At 43.2% G+C, this 22,621-nt stretch overlaps 1 protein-coding gene across 12 annotated transcripts in view; it reads right to left on the minus strand.

Annotated features, from left to right (window-relative positions):
• Positions 1-22,621, minus strand: part of TENM4 (teneurin transmembrane protein 4) — a 634,039-nt gene that overhangs the window by 374,205 nt on the left and 237,213 nt on the right. The gene's annotated exons all lie outside the window — the stretch shown is intronic.

A 22,621-nucleotide genomic window follows, 5' to 3' on the forward strand; every position in this document is an offset into this window, starting at 1 on the left:
TAAATCTTTCTTATAAGAACAAGTTTTTATAATATTTAACAAAATGAGTGAACAGGCCCACTCTTTTGCTGAAGAAAAGCTTTGCTGCCATGCTAAGGAATCCATCTTGAAGAATATTCAGCAAAAAGACATTGTGGGAAGAAAAGGAAAAAACAAATAAAGGAACTGGGGAGGGGAGAAAGCAATTGTAGATGTAAATGGCTCTTCTTAGTCATACCTTTAATGACTAGCTAGACCAAAAGATTAGAAGTAATTGAACTAGCTCTCAGTCAACAAAAGATGCAAGTAGATTGCAAAACAGAGTGGGATTACATTAGTTTACACTAAACCAAGTGTAATTAGTGTTTGAACAGTGCTTAAAAAGCAGAAAGTGCTATATAAATGTTAATTATTACTATTTGTTTCAAACAGATGCAACAAACACAATCTTTTATATGCCTTAGGAAGTAAAAGACAATTAAGCAAAACTCAGTAACAGGTTCCATCATTTGGCTGAGACCTATCAGATCACATTTGGGAAAACACATGGCTCTCTCTGAATCCTGAGTGTTACATGTGAAGTCATAGGTGACTGTTTATCTCTGGAAAGCCTATATTTTGGGAAATAATAAAAAACAAAACTAAAGCCCACCCAAAGCACCAAGGTTGCCAGCTCCACCAATGTCAAAACAATAGGGAATTTAAGAGATTGAAACCATGGGTTTCAGTAGCAAGTAAACCATCTTCATTTTGGGCCATGCAACAGTTCCTGAGATAGTTATGTCTACTGCTGAGAAGCAAGACTCAGGGAAACAACACCAGTTTCTCCTATGCCCTGCTGTACCACTAATTTATTGTGTGATCCTGGAGAAGGCATTTAACCTTTTGGGCCCATTTTATGAGAAACAGATATAACAGTCCTCCAGCTGTTTCACAGCCAAGTAAAAGGTCTTTTTTGATGCTTTTAAGCATGTCATTTCAATAAATAATTTATGAGACATATCACTATTAAGAAGATGTTCAAGGGAGTCTAGGAGTCTAACAAGAAACTTATGAGGTGAGATCATACAGTTTCAGGATGGATTCTGGGCTATAACATGCTAATGATTTGCAAAGATTATTAGACTTGTTGGAATCATGGACATAAAAGAACCCTAAAGTAAAATACTTATCTACTTTTTTGCAATAAATTTTCTACCAATTTCCTTCCTACCTTGGCCCAACTCTTGCAGAGAAAAATGATAAATAGCAGAGGTCCAACCACTTTGTATGTTTGAAAAATTGCAAGGGATAATTCAATTACAAAAAGTAATTTGTGTGAAAGAAATATTTTGCCAGGATATGAGCTAATAAAAACTTGTATTTAAGCTCACAATTTTCAAGGCAGTATACAAATGTTAATTTATTAGCAATTATGTCTGTAAAAAGGAAGCAGTACAGATGGAGACAGAGGAGAAAGCAACATCCTCAGTCATACGCTCCTGAAGCCAAATGTCTCATTGTACATATCATTGCCCAAGTGAAGCTAGATCAATGCTTGCATCTGTTGGATGCAGAAATCTGCAGGAAATCCAATTGCCAAGAATCCTTTAAACATAAGTTTATTTTCACCAAAGTGCAGGCTCCTGGGTTTGAAAATGTCAGCCTCAGTAGAGGAATGGTTCCCTGTTTCAATGTTTCTGATGACAAACCCTGCTTGAGATGTTCCCTCCTGCTAGGGCTCAGCCACCCTGCTGCTTCCTGCCTCCCTGGGGATACTAGTGCAGCTGTTCATAAAACTACACCATAAGCAGATCAGGGAAATTGTCTGGAAATTAAAAGAAAAAAGAGCCCTTATCTGCCAAATATGTACCTTTTTATTTCTGTAGCCAACCCCAACTTTAATTGAGCGAGATTAATATCAATCTGGTTTTATAGGGGCATTTCACAATTAGATGCAAGGCTCAGGCAAGAGGAAATACACTGGGGTGGGTAGGAAAACAGATTGGGATAGTCTTTTCTATCATCGAAGTTGGCAGATGGAGCTGTTTCCACTTTAAGTCATGCATGCAATAACTTGCTTGACCTAAAAATCTGTATTTCTAACCAGTTTTCAAGCAATAGAACTGGGGGTTTCTAATAACCATTCTAGCATCTCTTTTACAGCACCAGCCCTACCATCCATGGGCAGGTGTGCATTTTGTGACTCTGAGAGATAGTATTGCTCCATTCCTTGACAAGAGAGTTGCTGCTGCTTCATGGGAACTGCCTTGCTGAAACCCCTTGATCCATGTCCACAGTTTATCTATTCCTCTTCCTTGCTTACAGGGCAAAGCTTCTCTGTCCTTAATTAGAATTTCTGTTGAGACTTTTTTCTCTCTGCGATATCTTTACCACACTGTTTTCAAGAAGAATTGAAAACTGGTGTAAGCGTAGCAGTTAAATGCAGGCAGCATCTTTTTCCTCCCTTCACTTCCTTGTTTTTCTTTTCTTTTTTTTTTTCCTTTCCCCCCCCCCCCCCTTTATTTAAATAGCAATAATTAGTTCTTATCCCATGTAGGAAAAATGAATGTTTAAAAAAAAAATCTTTCCTACTACAGTGTAGCTTTTGCTTTGGAAATTGTGCTGTGTGTAAGCTGTATCTTAAAGTATTCCACAAATCACTAGTTTTCTCCCTACATTTCTGACCAATGAAGAGTTGAATCTGTTGTGTAATCTCCTGATTAGCATTGAGTTTTATACCACCATGGCTTTTGTGAACTGTGCATCTGATCCAAAGTCCTTTAAATTACTTGGAAGTATTTTCCATTCATTTCACTTGGGGAGTAAAATGGGGCTTTATAAGCTCAGCTTTCTGTACAAAACCTTTTAATGTTCATTTTTATGGTATGGGCTGCACTGCATCATATTTCAGTCTCCAAAAGTGTCAGTGCTGAGGACAAAAAGGAATAAAATTAAGAAATTGGAGTCTTTTGAAAATCTCCTTCTCAGGGTGAGCCAAAATGAAACTATGAAGAAACATGTAAGAGAGCACATTGGCAATTTTCTCAGATGTAACCTGTGACCTTGGGAGCTGCTGATTTGCCCCCATGGACCCTTGAGAGGGCCTGGGTTTGATGGAGCAGGTTTTTCTCTGAAATTAGGCTCCTTTCTGGCATAATAAGCAGAGTGCCTTTTATGATTAAGGCATTTTAAAAATTTTCTTTCCATAATTATATGTAGCTGGGGTCTGGACCAGACCAGCCTTCAAGCTGTCAATAAACACGTTTAGTGCCGAGTTGGGTCATTAGGCTTACAAGCAGGTTGAACCTAAACACTGGGGGTTTTAAGCTGATTTCTTGGGTAAGTAAAGAGATATTTATATTTTCATTTAGTTTGAGTGATACCAGCACCTGCCACTTGCTCTAAACAGAGCAGTTAACCCATAACTCCCTCTGTCAACTCCCGTTGATGAAAAGCAAAGCAGATAAATTAATGGCTCCCCTGAGAGGAGAGAGTCGAGAAGGCTCATGTAAACAAACACCTCACAAAATACAACTGTATTAATGGGAATGGAAATGAAAGAGAAAATGCCTCTCCCCATCCTCGATAGGCACAGCAGGCTGGAGGCAAACATCCTCAATGAAGCTAAAGGTGGGGAACACACACCAGGCTCTTTGGGACTCACTCAGTGGCCATTAGCGCAGATGGAAATATTTCAGTCCAGCTGACAGCTTTTTTGGAGCGTCTGACTTTGTAAATGTGACCCTTGCCCCTCTGTTTTGGCATGGACATAAGGTCCTGCTGCTGGGAGTTACACCCTGCAAACAGTAATTAAAAGTGAAAGGAGGTGAAATATGTGATTCTTTAAAAAATCTGGTTTGCTCTTAGGGAAATACAGAGGATGAGCCATGCACCTAGGCTTCTTCCCCCACCTAAGGGTGGACTCAGTATCTTCAGCTGCTGTGTCTCAAATGTGCTGGGAGCATGGTGCTGTGACATAAACTGAAGAACATTCAACTACTTCCTCTGTGAAGGGATAATGTTAAGACACTTAGTTATCATAAACTCATATAATGGTTTGGGCTGGAAGGCAACTTAAGATTATCTAGTTCCAGCCCCTCTGCCATGGGCAAGGAAGGTTCCACTGGAAGATGATGGGGATAACAATCTTAAAAAAAGCCAAATGTGCACATCATTTGATTGGGGTCTAGTCAAGGGATAAATCTAATTACGAGATTTCTTTTCCTCCCATCTCCACAACCTCTCTCTCTAAAATATGTTTTCCCCCTTTTCCCTGTAATGGGAAACCGGATTTTATTTCTTTTCCTGTAACTGCTTTGGAGTGGTCCTGGGCACCACAAGGCTTGTGCACCTCACAGTCTTCCAAGGCAGAGGAATGTTTGCACAGGCAAAAAAATTCAAGCAAAGACCTCTTCCCTATCTCACCATGGCTGGTCATTTTTACCCATGCATGTCTCCTTTCTTGAGATAATGCTATCATCTGTGTGACTCTCATCTGGCATAACATGCATGCAGAAATGAAAATAAATTAAAAGTGGGGTTTTTTTGCAGACCAGGCATCCAGGGACCCACTCTGGTTCCCACTGCTTCATAGTGGGACTGGATGTAGAGCAGCCAGAATCTGCTGCTGGCCAAAGCTACAGCCTAAGGAATGATTTATGAAAGACAGCAATGCTGTGTTTAAGGTAAAGGCAGGTCCTACGTCCTGCTGTCCTGTTCAAGATTGCGATAGAACTCCTGTCTGCTCTGCATACCCAGAGGTTGCAACATCTGGAGAGAGGGTATGAAATTTTTTGCCAGACTGGAGGATCTTAAGTGCCTTTTTGCCTCCCTCACACCTCAGCTACTCCTGAAATGTGGAGGAGAAGCCCATAGCCAAACTTTCTCAGCTAAGCTGAGCTTCTGTTAGACTACAAATTTTAATTCGGTGTAGGATGTGCATAAAGTGGGAGGAGTACAGCACCAAAACAGGGAGCAGTAAGTGGAATTCTTCTTCACATGTGTTTTACCTCCTAGCTTTGCAATGTTTATTGCCTGTGTGTTGGCTTGGACCAGAGCAAGTGAGTCAAACAATGTCTCTGTGTAATTATACGCTTAATGGAAACAAACAGAGGTCCCATGGCCTAGATTTGGAGAAGACTGTTTCTTAAGTAGTTGCCTCTGAAGAAGATCTGGGAAGGAACATGCCGAAGTCACATGCAGAAGTGACAATGGAAGGATACCCTTCACAGTAGGAGCAATGGTCTAGAGGCTATGGTCTACAGCCAACTCTAGTATGTCAGTGACTTCTTTGGTACTTTTTAGGATGGTAAATCAGGAGGAAGAAGTTGCACCAAGTGATCATTGTGGCCTGCTGGGGAGCAGGTAGCTGCAGCTCTGAAAGTACAAGATATGATCAATGCCATAAAGCATCGACAGCCCAGGGGTGTGACAGGAGGTGATACGGCTGTACTTGTGGTGACATGGAGTACTTCCCTTCCACATCACCCTTTCTTCTACAGGTTAATGGTCTTATTTTTGCAGTAGCAATAAATAAATGTGCCTAACCTGTAGCCTCATTAATGTAAACCCCAGCATTATATGCCTATTTATTAACTTTGCGTAAACTGGGTTGGCATGAGGATGGAAGCATGAGCCTCCTTCCACCTTCCATTCCACTGTCTCTGCTGTGACAAGGGCAGGAGAGCAGCTGGGCTTGAGCATATTTTAAGCTCCTGATTTTATGCTGCTGTGCAGAGCTGCTCTCAACATGAGAGCTCAGCATAAATGTAGAGAGAAGGGGTGATAGGATCACAGGCAGACACCATCAAGATCCTGGCCTAAGGCAAACATGCCTGTGGCCTTCTTACTTCATGCTTTTCAGCTCAAATTAGCTTATCTGTGTCAGAGAGGGCAGCTGTTCCATGGGGGAAGGAGAAGGGAAGGTGTAGATCACATGTCTGACTCCAGAATTTTGAAAAAGTAGTAAATGCAGTGGGAAAGGGGCAGAGACAGTGGCTGAGATCCCTACTTTGAGCCCTTCTCCCATGAGACTGCAGAAAGAGAGACACTCCAGGGAAAATGCTTAAGCACTGCATTAATTATGTCAATATTATTAATAGGCCTCTCTCTGTCCCTTCTGACATCTCTCTCTCTTTTTCTGCCCTGTGTTTATTATAAACTGTCACAAGAACTATAGCAGGTTTCCAGTTAGCCCAGGGTTTTGTATCGGTAAAGGCTGAAAGCAAACCATTTCACTGAGACATAAGAAATAGTCTCAGTAATTTTAAGTTTGGAAAAAAGGTGTCTAAACTTAAAACCTCCCATCCCCCTCCCCCCTTCCCGCCCTCCTCCCTCATCCTTCAAGCAAACAAACAAGCAGACAGCAACAAAAGCTGGGTGGTTGATGGTTACATTTACTGCTAAAAAAGAATGCTAATAACGTATTGGTCCTCAACCAGATTTTTCACCAATCTAATCTGGGAACTCAGCTCAACTGAAATCCAAGACATAAATGAGATACCAACCCTAGTAAATTAAACGCTTTATTACGATAAATAACTGTCTGGGACTATTCCCTGGAACTGAGGTCAACTGGTATGAAGAAGCTTTTGTCTGTATAAAAATCCTCCTATGATCCAAAACAGGGTAATGTAGGCTGTATTTTGGGATTGGTTCCTGGCCAATGCTGATGCCTTAGCTGCGCTCAGAAATTGTATGCCCAGGTCAAAAACTTGCTAGTAGCCTCTATTAATTGCTGTTTGACTGTTATTCAACAATATAAACAATAACCCCTTTGTGTTGTTTCATTTATTAGCATAAGCAGAGCCAAAACTGCACCTTGCCAAACTGTAAGGAAACAGGTCTCTCCACATTTACAGTAGCTTTCAGATCCTTTTGTAAAAGAAAATCTTCTTGATTATGAGTTCATTATGCAAGCCCTGAAGTAAGTGTGATATCCTGTTCTTAAACCCAGCCTAGCATTGCCTTATGTGCATTCCAGGACTTGAAAGAGGTGCCTGTCGGTAGTCTCACAGCTGGCAGGCTCAAATGTAACAATTGAGACCTTGGGTTTGGGCTTTTTAAGGAAAACCTGCTCCTTCCCCTTCCTCCCAAGATTGTTGAGCAGTGTAACTTTCCTCAGCATTCAATTTAATTTTCTTTCTTCCTTTCTTTTTCTTTTTCTTTTTTTTTTTTTTTTTTAATTTAAGAGGGAAAAAAAAGCAAATTAAATGAAACTGATCTTTCATTAGAAACCCATTGATGGGGAAGATATCATTTAGAACAGATTGTCTGGGAGTGAAGGCAAGATCAGCCAGAGAGGAAATGCTGCCAGTTTGCCCTCCTGACTCTAATCTCTGATTTGAGCTATTACATGAAGCTCTGCAAATCACCAAACAATGCGAACAATAATGAAGGCATGTTTAAGAAAGAAAGATGCCATTTGCAGGGGGATTACTGGACCTGAATGGTCTCTCTCCCAGCTCTTGGCAAAGAACGAATTGCAACTGCATTGTCGTCAAATCAAATACTCCTACAGCACCCCTAGGGATTGTTTTGCAATTTTGCTAATATTTTAAAAGCATCCCTTGATCTCTCCCATGCCTGCCTGCAGCTATGATTTCATTTTGCTCTGAAACAGATGTCTTCTCTCACTCTCTCTCCTTTCTCCCCTCTCTCCCTTCAAGTGTTCACCTTAATAAGGTACATTATGAACAATTGATTTTGAAGCCCATCAGCATGTGGAATTCAGCAGGATTCAGACCACTTTAATCCCGACATATTTGGAGAACTGGCCTTTTTGCCAACACTGGTCAGACATGAGTCTTCCCAGAAGAAAAACAAGAAAAAATAAGCAAGGAAACAAAAGTTTTCTCTTAGAGCCACAGGACAGAACTGTAGAGCTATGGAGCTATGTCTGTTCAGAGTACCTTGGTGGTATGATTCTGAAAGCCTGTCTCCAAGATGAATTCCCAACTTTATCTTAAACTACGTATGAGTTAAACATTACACAAGGGATAAACACTTTAGCAGGTTTTGCTTTGCCAAGCAAAGGGGTAATGGTTTTATACTAAAAGAGGACCAATTCAGACTAGATACATGTAAGAAGCCTTTTAAAATGAGGGTGGTGAGACACTGGCACAGGCTACCCAGAGAGGTGGCAAATGCCCTGTCCCTGAAAACTTTAAAGAGTTTGGATGGGGCTCTGACCACTTCATCAAGTTTAATGTCTCTGATCTTGGTAGAGGGGTTGGACCAAATGGCCTTTAAAAGATCCCTTCCAACCTAAATCATTCTATGACTCAATGATTTTTTCAATGAAAACTGAGTGAGTACTGGAGGCATACCAACAAATAAATCAAAGCCTAGGCTCTTTGTACATTTTTATGTGAAACAACACTTACCAGAGTCCTAACTAGACCAAGGCTACCTACCCTTAGCAGCACTTATGCTGTTTATCTTCAGGATGGTTGACATAGAGGTGAAGTCTCCCTGAAGGCCAGGGCTGTGACTTTGCTTGACAACTACAAAGTGCCATCCATCACGAGAATTAATTATGACTCACAAGATGATAGAAAGTGTGACCTAGGCAGGTCAAATGCCCTGGCCCTGGCCGAAGCACAGGCAGCTAAGTGACACTATTCACATCAATGACCCACACTGCTGCTTATGCATCATGATAAAAAGGACTGGCTTGTTTTCTAGTTGAGTCCCTTCTACTGATTTCCACTTGTTTTCGATAATTTCAATAGTTTTGTGGTTCTAAGATGTGGATATCACACCAAGGTAAACAGGAAGGTTGAATAATTAAAGGACTTAGCACTCATTAGTAATAGAGGTTTACTTGTTAAGCTGTCTGTGGGATTAATAACACGATCTTACTCATTAGAAACACCTATGAAATGACCACAGATGGTGTGTTGTAAAGCAGAACTCCAGTTGCAGCTAGAGAAACAAGGGTATAGAGGAAGAAAAAAGAGGGACATTACCTATGTGGTGAAACAAGGGATGCCTCAGCTGGCAGCAGAATCAGGGACTGAACAGAGACCTTCTGCTTCCCAGTCCAGACCTAGCCTAAGTCTTGCAGTTAGGCCAGCTTCAACTTTGAGATGTTTATGCTTTTCTGTCACTGCAGAGTAAGCATTATCCACTAGAGAGTATGTTTTCATCCCAAACTTGCAGACTTAACAGCTGAAATTCCTCTTCTCCTCCCTTGCCTTGTTGGCTGTTTTCCTTCCTAGTTAAGTGTATTCAAATATGCAGATGATTCAATGAACTCAGGAGTGGATATTTCAGTGGTGACTTCATGTGCTCCTTCTAAATTCATCAGTAAGCCATTTTCTTTAACTGTCTTTTCAATAAAATAGAGCTGGATTGTCAGATATTTCTGTATTGCTGTTCAGGTCTCATTTAATATGTAGACTCAAGACAGAAACTATCAGACATATGTATTACTTCCCTAGAAAGACACCAGTTTGATGGCAGAGGACTGGGCAATATTCTGCAAGTCAGAAGCAGCTGATACACAGAGTGAAGTAACTTGCTGCTTCAGATCAGATCAGCTGGAAAGACCATTCAGAGACAACCCTGGTCTCAGAGAGGCACCTGCACATGGTGACTGGGTTGTGAGGATTTTTTAGGTGTGGTCCTGTTTCATAGCTCTGCTGGGTTGAATAATGTTGATCCCAAGACAATGTCTGGGAAGTCTAAGCAGGAAACATTTCATATCATCTGGGGAGAGGAGCTTATGCAGAGCCTGGTGGAGCCTGTTCATTTGGCAGTCACAGAGGAAGAAGACAAGACATACTAACCACAGGAAGTTAAGAAGAAACCTTCAATAAATGCAGTCTCGTTAGAGCCACCATGGAGTTTTCCTCCCCAAATCAAGAGAACCAGCTTACAATACTATGAAAGAAGCAAACAGGACGTGAACATGCATAGGAGCTTAAAAAAGTCAGGATCTCCAGGATCTGGAATGTAAATATGAGAAAAATTTGAGGTAGGAGCTGTAAGAGGCAGTAAATGTTGCCCAAATTAGGAAGAGACTGACATGGTGGAAGAAACACACACAGCAGAACTGTGAGCTGTGTACCTGGAGCATTTGTTTCTTAAAGGCCCTAGCAGCTAGAGGCTGGCAGACCCTGATAACCACTTGCGAGCTGGTTGATAAATGGGTCAGATGCATTCTGTCACGCTTGGCTGGGGATGCTGGCCATGAAACAGAGAGGGGATTGGTGTGGTGTAGAAGGTCCATGTAGCCCATGCTGTTCGTGTCACTGCCCTATGAGTCATTGCTGGATATGAAAAATAGTACTTCGAAAAAGAGCCTGGAAAACATGGTGCAGTGAAGATAATCAGCAATGCTTGCTTCAATAGGATGTTCCTCAAACTTCCCTTAATTATGATCTGAGCCACTGAAATGCACTGTCAGAGTGACAGCAGAGTACTCATGTAATATTTCTATCTTTGTAATTATACCAGAAACATGACAGATAAGTTTTTTTTTTATTGCCTTAAAGCAGTAACAGCAGCAGCAAAACCTTGTTTTTATCTGTGAGTTTAAGGTCAGGAGGAGGGTGCATGTATTCCATAATTAGGCATGGGAATACAAGAAAAATGTGAAGGAGACTCAGGATTTTCATGGTGCATTAGAAGCTCCAAGGTAAGGGGAAGTTGGCTTAACCTATCCAGAAAAGTTTGTTGCCTTGTCCCAAATAAGCAAGTGTTGGACCTAGTCCAACTCAACTGAGTCCAAATGATCCCAGTGCAGGGCATGTAAATCCTGACTCTATTATTAGTACAGTTAAAATAGTTTCATTATGTCTCTGTAGCTCAATACCTGCAAAGGACTGTCTGAAATTCTGTTTTTACCTTCCATACCTGTAAAACAGGAGGTAATTTTATCAGCAGACCAGAAACGAGAATTATTCATTTCTGTATATATGCTTCACAGTGCAGAGCACAGGCCATGGTTATTCTTTTTTCTTCATGAATTATTACACATCTTTCCCAAGGACAATCGTACTTCTGTAATTATAGTGCTCTTGTTTGTGAGTGAGTATGAAGTTGTGGCACCATCCCTGGGCAGGGGGGTTGGAACTAGATGATCTTTAAGGACCCTTCCAGGCTCTTGAGGCTGAAGGGGAGAGAATATCAAGGTTCAGCTGATCTCAGCAGTTGTCTCAGCTGCTTTGCTACTCCCCAACATTTTAAAAACAAACATGATGGGATTTATCCCTACATCACAGTCAAGCTACAGAACATGAACAATCACAAGAGTGGTCATGTTTTTCTCTACATTTGATTTAAACTGTTCCTAGTAGGACAGATGGGGAAGATAGAGTAACCCTTTTATTTAATTCATAGATTGGTGTCATCATTAACTCTTTGCAGTTTGCTACCTTCTACAGCAGGGTAGTGCTTGTCTGTCTCTACATGGCTGCTAAGACCAGGCTTGAAATGTTTCACATATCCCTAGGTGGTTAGCAAAAGTATATCCATGTGGATATACTTATGTAAAGCTTAAAGAGAGTAAGTAAGAACTGGTGCATTAAATATCTGCAATAAATGTATGCAGATTGGCAAGCAGTAAAAAACAAAGGGTTTATAAAAGTCCAGAAGAATCTGAAGGATCTCAAGGATAAAAACCCCCCAGATATCAGTGCTACTATTCGATTCAGAAGAAAATATGATTAAGAAAAAGGAAATTTCTGATTTACATGATGAAATATTTTCCTAATAATCAGATCCCTTAGGGAAGTAAAATAAAATTATTACTATTATTATTAATATTATTAATTAAAGTAAATATCTGAACCTGAAGTGACCTGAACATGAGACAGAATTTAACTGTGTGGATGACAGCTCACTGGAATGGGCTGGCCAGAGAAATTTTGGAGTCTGCCTCACTGGAGATATTCAAGAACCATCCAATGTAATCCTGTGCTGTGTGCTTTAGGATGACCACGCTGGAGCAGGGAGGTTGGACCCACCCAGAGCCCCTCCCAGCCTGATCCATTCTGTGATTCTGAGACTCCCCAAAGCACCTAAAGAAACTGAGTGTTATATAAAAATGAGCAGTATTATGTTGGATTGGGTATAGAATAGCCATAATAGTTTAAGGTTACTATACTGTATTCACAGTATTCACAGTGGTATTCACCATTCACAGTGGAGCCAGATAAATCTGTACCAATGCAAAAGCCTGTCTCTGTTTCTCAGTAGCCCAAAACAAAGAGATGTGGACCAAGCTCCTAACCACTTTGGCACCAGCCAGAAATTTAATGGAAAGAAAAAACAAGTTGTTTCCAATTGGTGGAGATCCATACCCATACGACAATGCTGATGTACCCTCCAGACAACCCTCCAGAAAACTTCACTGACCCAAAGCAAGTCTGAATTCATAACCTCAGCATTGGGAGATCAAATCTCTGTAAGGAAAACCTCTGAAACTGCAGAACTTCTGTACAAGTCTCTCCCTGACCCAAACGTCTGCTTTTTACTTGGGTGGAGTGTGGTCTAGATTTCTCACTCGGTGGTTATTCCCAACAGATTTAACGGGCCCTTAGTAATCCTTAACTTATGGCAACAGCAGCTGGAAGGCAGCCCAGGAGGGTGGTTGGGTTGATAGCTCGATTGAGGGCAGGAGATGCTCTCATTGCAGCTTTGGTGGAGAGGAGAGACAGGGCCACTGTGTAACATCACTAAGTTTCAAAATATCCCAGTTTTCTTGCTTTTGTGAGGCACACACATTGGAGATCTGGAAACTGCCAGCTTGTTCCAGCTTTGCAGTACCCTCAGGGAGGAAGCAAATACTCTGCTGACTCTGAAGATGTGCAACTCTAACTGCATTAATTCAATAGTAACAGCGAGTCAGGGCGAACAGACCTACCACTACAGAGAGGACACCAGAATGGAGAGGTATTTAATTGACAGATGTGGACTGCTTAGCATTAGTGGAGACAATGAAATACTACATTTGTGAGCAGTAACTCAGACTTTATCTGATGTACAGTACATCTGTGCCTTAAATTTCCTCTAGAGCGCAGCTGGGTGTTAATCCCCTTTTCTTGTTATACCCGTCTCTGGCAGTGAATACACTTGTCAATTAAAATATGTTCTTTGAAGTTATTTCAAGCTTTCCAGAGTAAAGAATTGTGAAGTGCCACTATGACCCAGGATTAATTAAGAGGGGCCAAATTTGATCTCATTTATGGGAGTGTAAATGTGTTGTAACGCTGTTCCCAGCCTAGCAAGAGAAGATATTTGCTCTTGGTTGGAAATTTTATTTATTTTTTTCCAATCTTCAGTCAGGAAAATTAAGGTAGTTTTATTCTTCAGCTGATAGTCTGTGGACTCCATCTTCATGGAGATTTCAGTGGTGAACAGCTGCAAGTGCTTTCTTCAAAATAAAGCCAGGTCTGATACAACTTGGGGCCACAAAGATGATCACAGGGCTGGAGCACATCTCTCGTAACGACAGGCTCAGTGAGTAAGGGTCATGAAGCCTGAAGAAAAGGAGACTTCAGGGAGACCTTAGAGCCCCTTCCAGTACCTAAAGGGGCTACAAGGGAGCTGGAGAGGGTAATTTCACAAGGGCATAGAGTGACAGGACAAGGGGAAATTACTTCAGATGGAAAGATGGTAAGTTTAGATTAGCTATTAGGAAGAAATTCCTTTCCAAGAGGGAGGCAAGGCACTGGCACAGGCTGCCCAGAGAAGCTGTGGCTGCCCCATCCCTGGAAATGTCCAAGGTGGGATGGGGCTTTGAGCAACCTGGTCTAGTGGAAGGGTCTCTGTCCATGGCAGGAGAGTTGGAACTCTATGATCTTTATTGTCTGTTCCAACTCTGATAATTCTGTGATTCTAAGTTATCTAGATAAGCACAAGATGTAATCTGCTGAAATATTTATCAAAAAAGGGGAAAATTTATCTGGTTTATCATCCATCTTTTGAAGTGTTTTGTCTCTAGGCATCTCTGTACTACATCTGTGCTAACCATCACTGAAGGTGTGAGTGAAACGGACATGATATTGAAAATCAGACCCTCATATTCTGTTTTGTGCTTTTGGTACATGTGCTCTACCAGAATCGGATGCAATTAATTGCTCATATCTGGTAATGATTTGCTGTATAATAAGATATTATTTAAAGTTATCATTATTACATATTGTGTCTCCTGGAGAAGGATGCAGAATCCGATATTCGAAGTGGTTCTGCAATGGCATGAAAGATGTCATGACAGACTGGAGACAGTCACAGACAAGCCCAGTTCAGCATCAGATGAACAGAAAACAATTCCTCAGATGCACATAAGTTAGCAGATTCACAACCCTTTCAGTGAAGAAATTATGCTATAGATGGAGTCTGCATATGGAAAGCATGCTGTGTATACAAATTGAGATGTGGCATGGAAATCTCACATGAGCTGGTTTGTGGGAACAATAAGACACCCCTGACAAACTTGCTAGCATGCCACTGGAGAGCATTTGAAGAATGTAAAAGAGTTTCCCCTTTAAAGTGATAAAAAAGACGTCATTAACAGGTCAATTTGGTGATCAAACTAGTTTCATTGTGTATTTGAGATGTCTCTGGTCATTGGAAAGAGCTGGGAGGGAACTATCCTGGACAGGAAGGGCAGGGATAGGAAAATGGGTACATGGCTACAAAGCCATGTAGCTGGTGACAGCAAATGAAAATGGAAAGCCATTGCCCACGATTCCCATTTGATAGATTTTTATTTAATTTTACAGAAATAAATAAACACAGGAGAGATAAAGTGGCAAAAAAATTTGATAATATTTTACAGTGGAAGTCCAATAGTACAACACTATTCTTTCGACAATATAGAAAGAAAAACAGTAAAAAAAGAAATCACCAGCTGAGTGTTTGGACATATTCCTTGACTATTTCATTAATCCACTTTCATTTATTTCTAACTTGATGGTGTGATCCTTAGCAGTTGATTAAACTGTAGAGAGTGGCAATTTATCCTGTTAATGTGATCTAAATGAAAGATAAGCGCTTTACATGGGTCTTGCAAAATTTGATACAATAATAAACTCTAACTCCCTGTGCCTTCTTCAAAACATTAACAAAGTACCATCACACTTCTATATTGTATTACAATCAGGTATTATTGCCAAGACACAATTTCTTAGGAGTCTATTTGGAAAACAAAGTACACTGAGAACCCTCATTCCCCCTTGGATTTGACCTGTGTTTATGCAGCTAAATTTGGCTTCTTTGGGAAGGTTGTGAATAAATAATTTCATCTGATATTCATGTTGCTTTCATCATTACATTTTACTGCAATGAAACATTAAGTGAAAAAATCCAAATATGTATGAGAAAAAATAAAAACAATAAACTTATTTTTCTATTTAGCTGTTTGAGTGGCAATCTTGAATATTTTAATGCTATTTAGTGATGGAATCATGTGGCATTCATTCCACACATGTAAATGGAAACAGTACCTAACCTCCTATTATAGGATGTTTGTGTATATTATTTTTTAAGTGGAAGCTGGTGGAAGAAAAATCAGTCCACTGGGTTACTTCAGAATTATTTCCAATGGGTTTCAGCACTTTAAAGTGCTTCTAAAATTATATTAACTGAAACTCAAGTAGAACCCTGTTGAGTACACTCATGATGCTGCAGCTACAATCACGAGGCTTAGAGAACTGTGTTTCACAGATGTACACAGCCTTGATGTCTCTAGTGCCCATGTAATGTTCTCCTTTTCTCTCTCCACATGGTTTCTTCCCTTTGCTCATTTTTCTTATTGTATTTTATGTTTTTTTACAAGGGCAAGAGAAGTGAAAACACAGCTGTTAACTCTCATAGATATGCAACGTGGCAATACATATCTCAGAGGTGGTCAAGACTCACAGGCTTGCTGGGAAGCCTGTGCCTTTTGGCTTCTGCTCTCTATTATTTCCTGATCAGCATTCATCTGTACTGCCTTTGGGAAGAGAAAAGAATAAGGAATGGGAAACAGGGGTCTGATCTTTGTGCTGTCCATTGGGCTTTCTCACTGTATAACATCTTAAATAGCAAGTCCCCTAACTTCTTAGGGTATTTCTCTAAGTAAAGAAGCAATTCACTATAATCAACACCATTCTTTTGTGAAGTAACAACTCCTTTTCAAAACCTAAGATCCGCTTCTGTGTCCTTCTTAAACCCTACCTCAATTCTTTCGTTACAGTATTTGTCTGTCATCAGTTCTTCCTTAAAAAGGCCCTTTTAAAATCCTTTCCCTGATCCTACACTCACTGTGTGCTTTTATATATTCTTTTGCTATCTGACTTAGCTTCTCCAGCCAGAGCTTTTGGAAAGGGTTTCAGAGAGAGGGACACCCAGGTAAGTAACCTATTGCACTCTGCCACTGCCCTGGTGTTTGACCTTGGGCAAGTCAACAGCAAACGGGTAACACTTAAAAGCGGTATTTGTCAATATTTAATATTGCATGTTATATAAATGACATTATAACTTCTTCTTACTGGCAGAGGAATAGTGCATCCAACTAACAATAATGAAGTGGACGAGAACTTTTCCAAGTTTGAAGAATAGTATAAAAAGATAGGTAAAAATATTAAAAAAAAAAAAAAAAAATTAAAAGCAGGGAAACAATCCAGAAAGATCAGAGCCAACAATTAGTCTCAAAAAGTTGTAACAGGGGTTCCATTTTGATGGATCACAGATTCAATTAGGTTGGAAAAGACCTCTGAGATCAGTGAGTCCCTACGACTGGACACCACCATATCAATTAGACCATGGCATAACTACCCTAACTACCACATCCAGTCTTTTCTGAAACATCTTCAGGGATGGTGACTCCACCAACTCCCTCAGCAACCTATTCCAATATCTAATCACCCTTTCTGAAATTCCTTCTGATGTCCAACCTAAACCTCCCCTGGCACAGCTGAGTCCTCTTGTCCCATCCATAGTTGCCTGGGAGAAGAGACTGACCCCCACATGGCTGCAACTTCCTTTCAGGTCATTTTAGAGAGCAATGAGGCCACCCCTGAGCCTCCTTTTCTCCAGGCTAAACAACCCCAAGTCGCTCATCCTCTTCTCATAGGACTTGTGCTCCAGACCCTTCCCCAGCTCTGTTGCTGTTCTCTGGACATGCTTCAGCACCTCAATGTCCTTGCTGAACTGAGGGGCCCAGAACTGGACACAGCATTCCAGGTATGACCTCATCAGTGCTGAGTACAGTGTCACAATCTCTTCCCTGCTAGACACACTATTCTTGATACAGGTCAGGATGCCATTGGCCTTCTTGGCCACCTGGGCACATGACATTGTTAACCAACACCCCCAGGTTCTTTTCCTCTGAGCCATTTCCAACCAGTCCACCCCAAGCCTGTGGAGTTACCTAGGGGTTGCTATGATCCAAGTGCAGGACCTGGAATTTGGTCTTTTTAAATCTCACATCACTGGTCTCGGCCTATCAGTCCAGCCTCTTCAATCCCTCTGCAGAGACTTCCTGCCCTCCAGGAAATTGACACTTCCACCAAACCTGGCGAAGGGAGACTTCTAAAAATGTAGCAAATTTCTAATAAATTAGACTGTAAGTTTCTACTTAGAAATATCATAACTGTGAGACTTCAAATGTCAAACAACCATGCAGAGTACTAAAACACAGCCAACACAGGGTAGAGTTAGAATGCAGTCTGCTCTGGAAATGTGTCCTTCTTAGTGGAGCAGACTTCCAAAATGGGAGACTGGAAAATATGTTTTTAGCAGCTGGATCTCCCCTGAGGGTTCTCTAGAACTGGCCATGAAACATCAAGCTTTGCGAGACACTGAGGGTCTCTCCATCCATCTGAGATACTGTTTCCTTGCACACACAGTCTGATCTGAGCACTGGCCTTAGTGAAACTCAGATTCCCAAAGCAAACAGCAGGGAAAATGGTGGAATAGAAAGCAGTTGGCAAACAAACCCACTTACAAATTCCAAGCATAGATCTGATCCCTCACAGAATCAAGCAGGAGAAAAGGACAGCATCCTGGCAGTGTTCAAGGCCAGGCTGGATGGGGCTTTGGGCAACCTGGTCTAGTGGAAGATGTCTTTGCCCTTTGAAGTAAAGTTGAGACTAGATAGTCTTTGCAGTCCCTTCCAAATCATGCTAGAATTTTGTGATTCTAAAATCCAATCAAAGCAAACTCTATAACATTTGCTAAGTTTTTGTTCTTTTACAAAGAAATTAATTGTTGGGTTCTTCTCTAACTTGCATTTCTGAGTCATTTGTTTTTAATTAAGCCTCTGATCATCACATTTTCTTGGATCTTACTGCTGTGTCCCTAAAAGCACCATCTATGTTCTGAGTTCACTTTTTTCTGTTCTCATCCCAAAGAAAAAGTCATGTTGTGGATGTATCCAATTCCATTTTATGTAATTATCCTACCATTTTATGGTTTCTGCCAGACATAGATAATTTTCATTCTGATGCCTTAAATTTCAGCTTTCATATTTTCCAGATTCTGTACTGCATTATATGTAACTCTAACTTCATATAAAGTGTCAGTAAGTTCTCTTCTCACTTTAGTTAGACAAAACAATCCTTTTCCAGCCCAAGAACCAAGGACACTGTTGCAGCTTCAGGCTCAAAAAATATAAACATCAGTGAATTGAGGAAAGAAATCTGGGAGGAAGGGACTTCATAACCTGAAGCTGTAATTGGACAATTAACCCCAATGTGTAAATGGACCAAAACTTATAGAAGTGTGAAAACTCATAACTCAGGCATGCATCTTGGGTGGAGCCATGACTGGGCTCTTGTACTGCCCAAGATGTGTCCTTTGAAGGTCTTTTAATAAATACCTACTTTATTCCTTTAACACTGTCTAGGCCCTGTTCTAGGTAACCTCTCAAGGCACCAATTCCTACTGTGAAGTAAATGGAAGCTTTACTATTAAATGGAGGCTGGAACTGGGTGATTAAGGTCCATTCTAACCCAACCATTTCCATGAAATGCTGGAATAACAATGCACTGAAGACATGCCCTTTGGAAGAAATCCTGCTTCCTTTTCTTCTAGCCTACAGCACCCAGAGATGCACATCATCCCTTGTAAAATGACTGTCCATTCCTAGCACCCTGCACAACCTTATCAGAACATCTCAGCCCTTAACACAGCCAGCCATTCTGATCCAAACACAGCCTTGGTTTGCTGTCTCAAGGGGAAAAAGAGTAGCTCTGAAAGCAAAAAAAGCAAACAAAACCCCCCCACATGCTGGTAAATGAAAAAACCCAAACAATCATAACTTGTGAGTTGTATAAATAGAGGTTGCTTTGAATTTACACCCTTGCAGAACTAGAAGCAGTGCTTAGAGGAAAGCACTCTAAGGGAACTCAAGGTTCAATGCTGGTCCCAGTATTGACTAACCATCAATGACTGGGATGAAGGGGCAGATGCCTCTGCAGCAAGGTCACTGGGGACACAAAGCTGGGAGGAGTGGTCAACACCCCAGAGGGCTGTGCAGCCCTTCAGAAGGGCCTTGACACATTGGAGAGATGGGCAGAGAGGAACTTCTGAAATTCAATGAGGGCAAATGCAGGGTGCTGCACCTGGGAAAGAATAAACTCACAGAGCAGCACAGGTTGGGGGCTGACCTGCTGGAAAGCAGCTCTGCTCATTCCAGACAAGAACTCAGGGGTCCTGGTGGACAAGTTGTGCATGAGCCAGCAGTGCTCCTGTTGCTAAAAAGGTCAATGGTATCCTGGGATACCTTAGGGAAAGCAGGGTGAGGGAGGTGATCCTGCCCCTCCACTCAGCCCCAGTAAGGCCACATCTGGAGTTCTGTGTTCAGCTCTGGGCTCCTCAGTACAAGAGGGACATGGAGCTCCTGGAGCAGGTCAAGTGGAGGGTTATGAAAATGATTTAGGGACTGGAGCATCTCACTTAGGGGGAAAGGCTGAGGAAATTTGGCCTGTTCAGCCTCCAGATAACTTGTAGGGGACCTGACTAATGCACTATCTGAACAAGGGTGTCAGGAGGACGGAGCCAGGTTCCCCTCAGTGGTGCCAAGCACTAGGACACAAGGCAATGGGCAGAAATGGATGTACAGGAAATTGCACCTGATTATGAGAAAGAACTTCTTTACTGAATGGATGACCACGCACTAGAACAGGCTGCCCAGAGAGGTTGTGGAATCTCTCTCACTGGAGATATTCAAGAACCGTCTGGACACAATCCTGTGCAAGGTGCTCTGGGATGGCCCTGTTTGAGCAGTTTTCGGACTAGATGGTCCACTGTGGTCCCTTCCAACCTGACCCATTCTGTGATTCTCTGAACATAGAAATAGGTAAATTGTTTTCCCCTGGTGGCTCTTTGCAGCTACATCACCGCAGACTACATGGTCCTGTGGAGCACAGAGCAGTAGAGATTTTGGTCCCTGGAGCCCAGGGCTGGGAAAAAGACTTTATTTATTCTATAGACAAAGGCATGAAATGCAGCATGGAGAAATATAAAACACACCAAAGCATAACAACAAACTTAGCTGTACTTAGACAAAGGACAACTGAAGTTGCTTCCTTCTCACCTTCTCTCTCATGACTGCATGGAAAATAAAAACAGTTGTGCCTATAAATAGAGCCACTAAAGAAAGAGGACAAATCCTGCATCATTCATGAACATGAATCTCAGACATTCTGCCAGAGCATAACTTAAACATTTGCTTACATCAAAGTGGAGCATGATCAAAAACTGCAGGCTTCCCTCAAGGCTTTCATTCAAAAGAGAAATAGAGAAAGAATTGCACTCTACCTCTGTTGCTTGATGCATTGTATAAATGAAAATTAGTGTAAACAGTCTGGAGATAACTAAATATTAAATGCACACAATTTATACAGCTTGAAGGAAAACAGTAATTGGTTAAGCTCACGAGACAGCTGAAACTTCACACTCTTTTGTTTTAATCTTTAGCAAACAGAAAAAGAAATGGGTAAAAAAGAGCTACAGCACCATTCATAGGTCATCATTATCTCCCTGAGTACCAGAAGGGAATGCCTTTATGTTCAGGCCCCTACAGTCATTGGCAATTACAGTAATTTCACGACTATAAGGCGCATCCTTTTGACTAAAATTTTCCCTGGAACCTGGAAGTGCGCCTTATCTGATGGACAAAGTTCAAAAAAATTGCCTACCCGGAAGTGCGAGCTGCGAGCCACGGGGGGAGCTGGCAGGGCCATGGCTGCCAGGTGGAGGTGGGGCGGAGCAGGGGCGGGCATGCCCCAGCCCTGTGCAGGCGGAGCCGCCCCTCCAGAGGCACGCCCGGGCCCCGTGCAGGCGGAGCCGCCCCTACACAGACACGCCCCAGCCCCGTGCAGGCGGAGCCGTCCCTCCAGAGGCACACCCCGGCCCTGTGCAGGTGGAGCTGCCCCTCCACAGGCACCCTCCAGCCCCGTGGAGGCGGAGCCGCCCCTCCACAGGCACCCCCCGGCCCCGTGGAGGCGGAGCCGTCCCTCCAGAGGCACGCCCGGGCCCTGTGCAGGCGGAGCCGCCCCTCCAGAGGCACGCCCCGGCCCCGTGCAGGCGGAGCCGTCCCTCCAGAGGCACCCCCCAGCCCCGTGCAAGCGGGACGGTCCCTCTAGAGGCACCCCCCGGCCCCGTGCAAGCGGGACGGCCCGTCCAGAGGCACGCCCGGGCCCCGTGCAGGCGAAGCTGCCCGTCCAGAGGCACCCACCGGCCCCGTGCAGGCGGCACGGCCCCTACAGAGGCACGCCCGGGCCTTGTGGAGGCAGAGCCGCCCCTCCACAGGCACCCTCCAGCCCCGTGGAGGCAGAGCCGCCCCTCCACAGGCACCCACCGGCCCCGTGGAGGCGGAGCCGCCCCTCCACAGGCACCCTCCAGCCCCGTGGAGGCGGAGCCGCCCCTCCACGGGCACCCACCGGCCCCGTGGAGGCGGAGCCGCCCCTCCACAGGCACCCTCCAGCCCCGTGGAGGCGGAGCCACCCCTCCACAGGCACCCACCGGCCCCGTGCAGGCAGCACGGAGGGGCGGCGGCCATAGCCCGGCCCTGGAGAGGCAGCACGGAGGGGTGGCGGCCATAGCCCGGCCCTGGAGAGGCAGCACGGAGGGGTGGCGGCCATGCCCCGGCCCCGCCGGATGCAGGCGGGCCTGGGGCCCCGTGGCACCGCCCCTGCCAGGTACAGGCGGGCCTGGGGGCCAATGACTGCCGGGTTGAGGCGGGGCCTCGGCCAGCAACTGCGCGGAGGGAGCTGGGGGCGGAGCCTCGCTGCAAAAAAAAGTGCGCCCTATAGTCCGGTGCGCCTTATCTGATCTACAAAGTTGCGAATTTTGCCAACTCCCGGCGGGTGCGCCTTATAGTCCGGTGCGCCTTATGGTCATGAAATTACTGTATATAAAATTCTAAGAGCTGCCCGAATTAAGACACTCTGATGGATCTGTTTTTCCCCCAAGGATTGGTGTAGCCTGCATCAGACACAGCAAACCTACCCTGAAGATGCCTGATTTGTCAGGAAGGCTCCTAATGCAAACACTGAGTTATTCAGCAACAAAGCCAAGCCCTTGCCCACACAACATCCACTCACACACCCTGAGCACAAGCTGTAAATCACTTCTGTAGACAGCGCAACAATGGAAAGACCTTCAGCACCTATAACCACAAGAGGTAAAATCTACACTGGGCCACCAATAAAAACCAGGGCAA

Source organism: Catharus ustulatus, chromosome 2 (assembly GCF_009819885.2).
Source record: "Catharus ustulatus isolate bCatUst1 chromosome 2, bCatUst1.pri.v2, whole genome shotgun sequence".
In the NCBI taxonomy this organism is placed as follows: domain Eukaryota; kingdom Metazoa; phylum Chordata; class Aves; order Passeriformes; family Turdidae; genus Catharus; species Catharus ustulatus.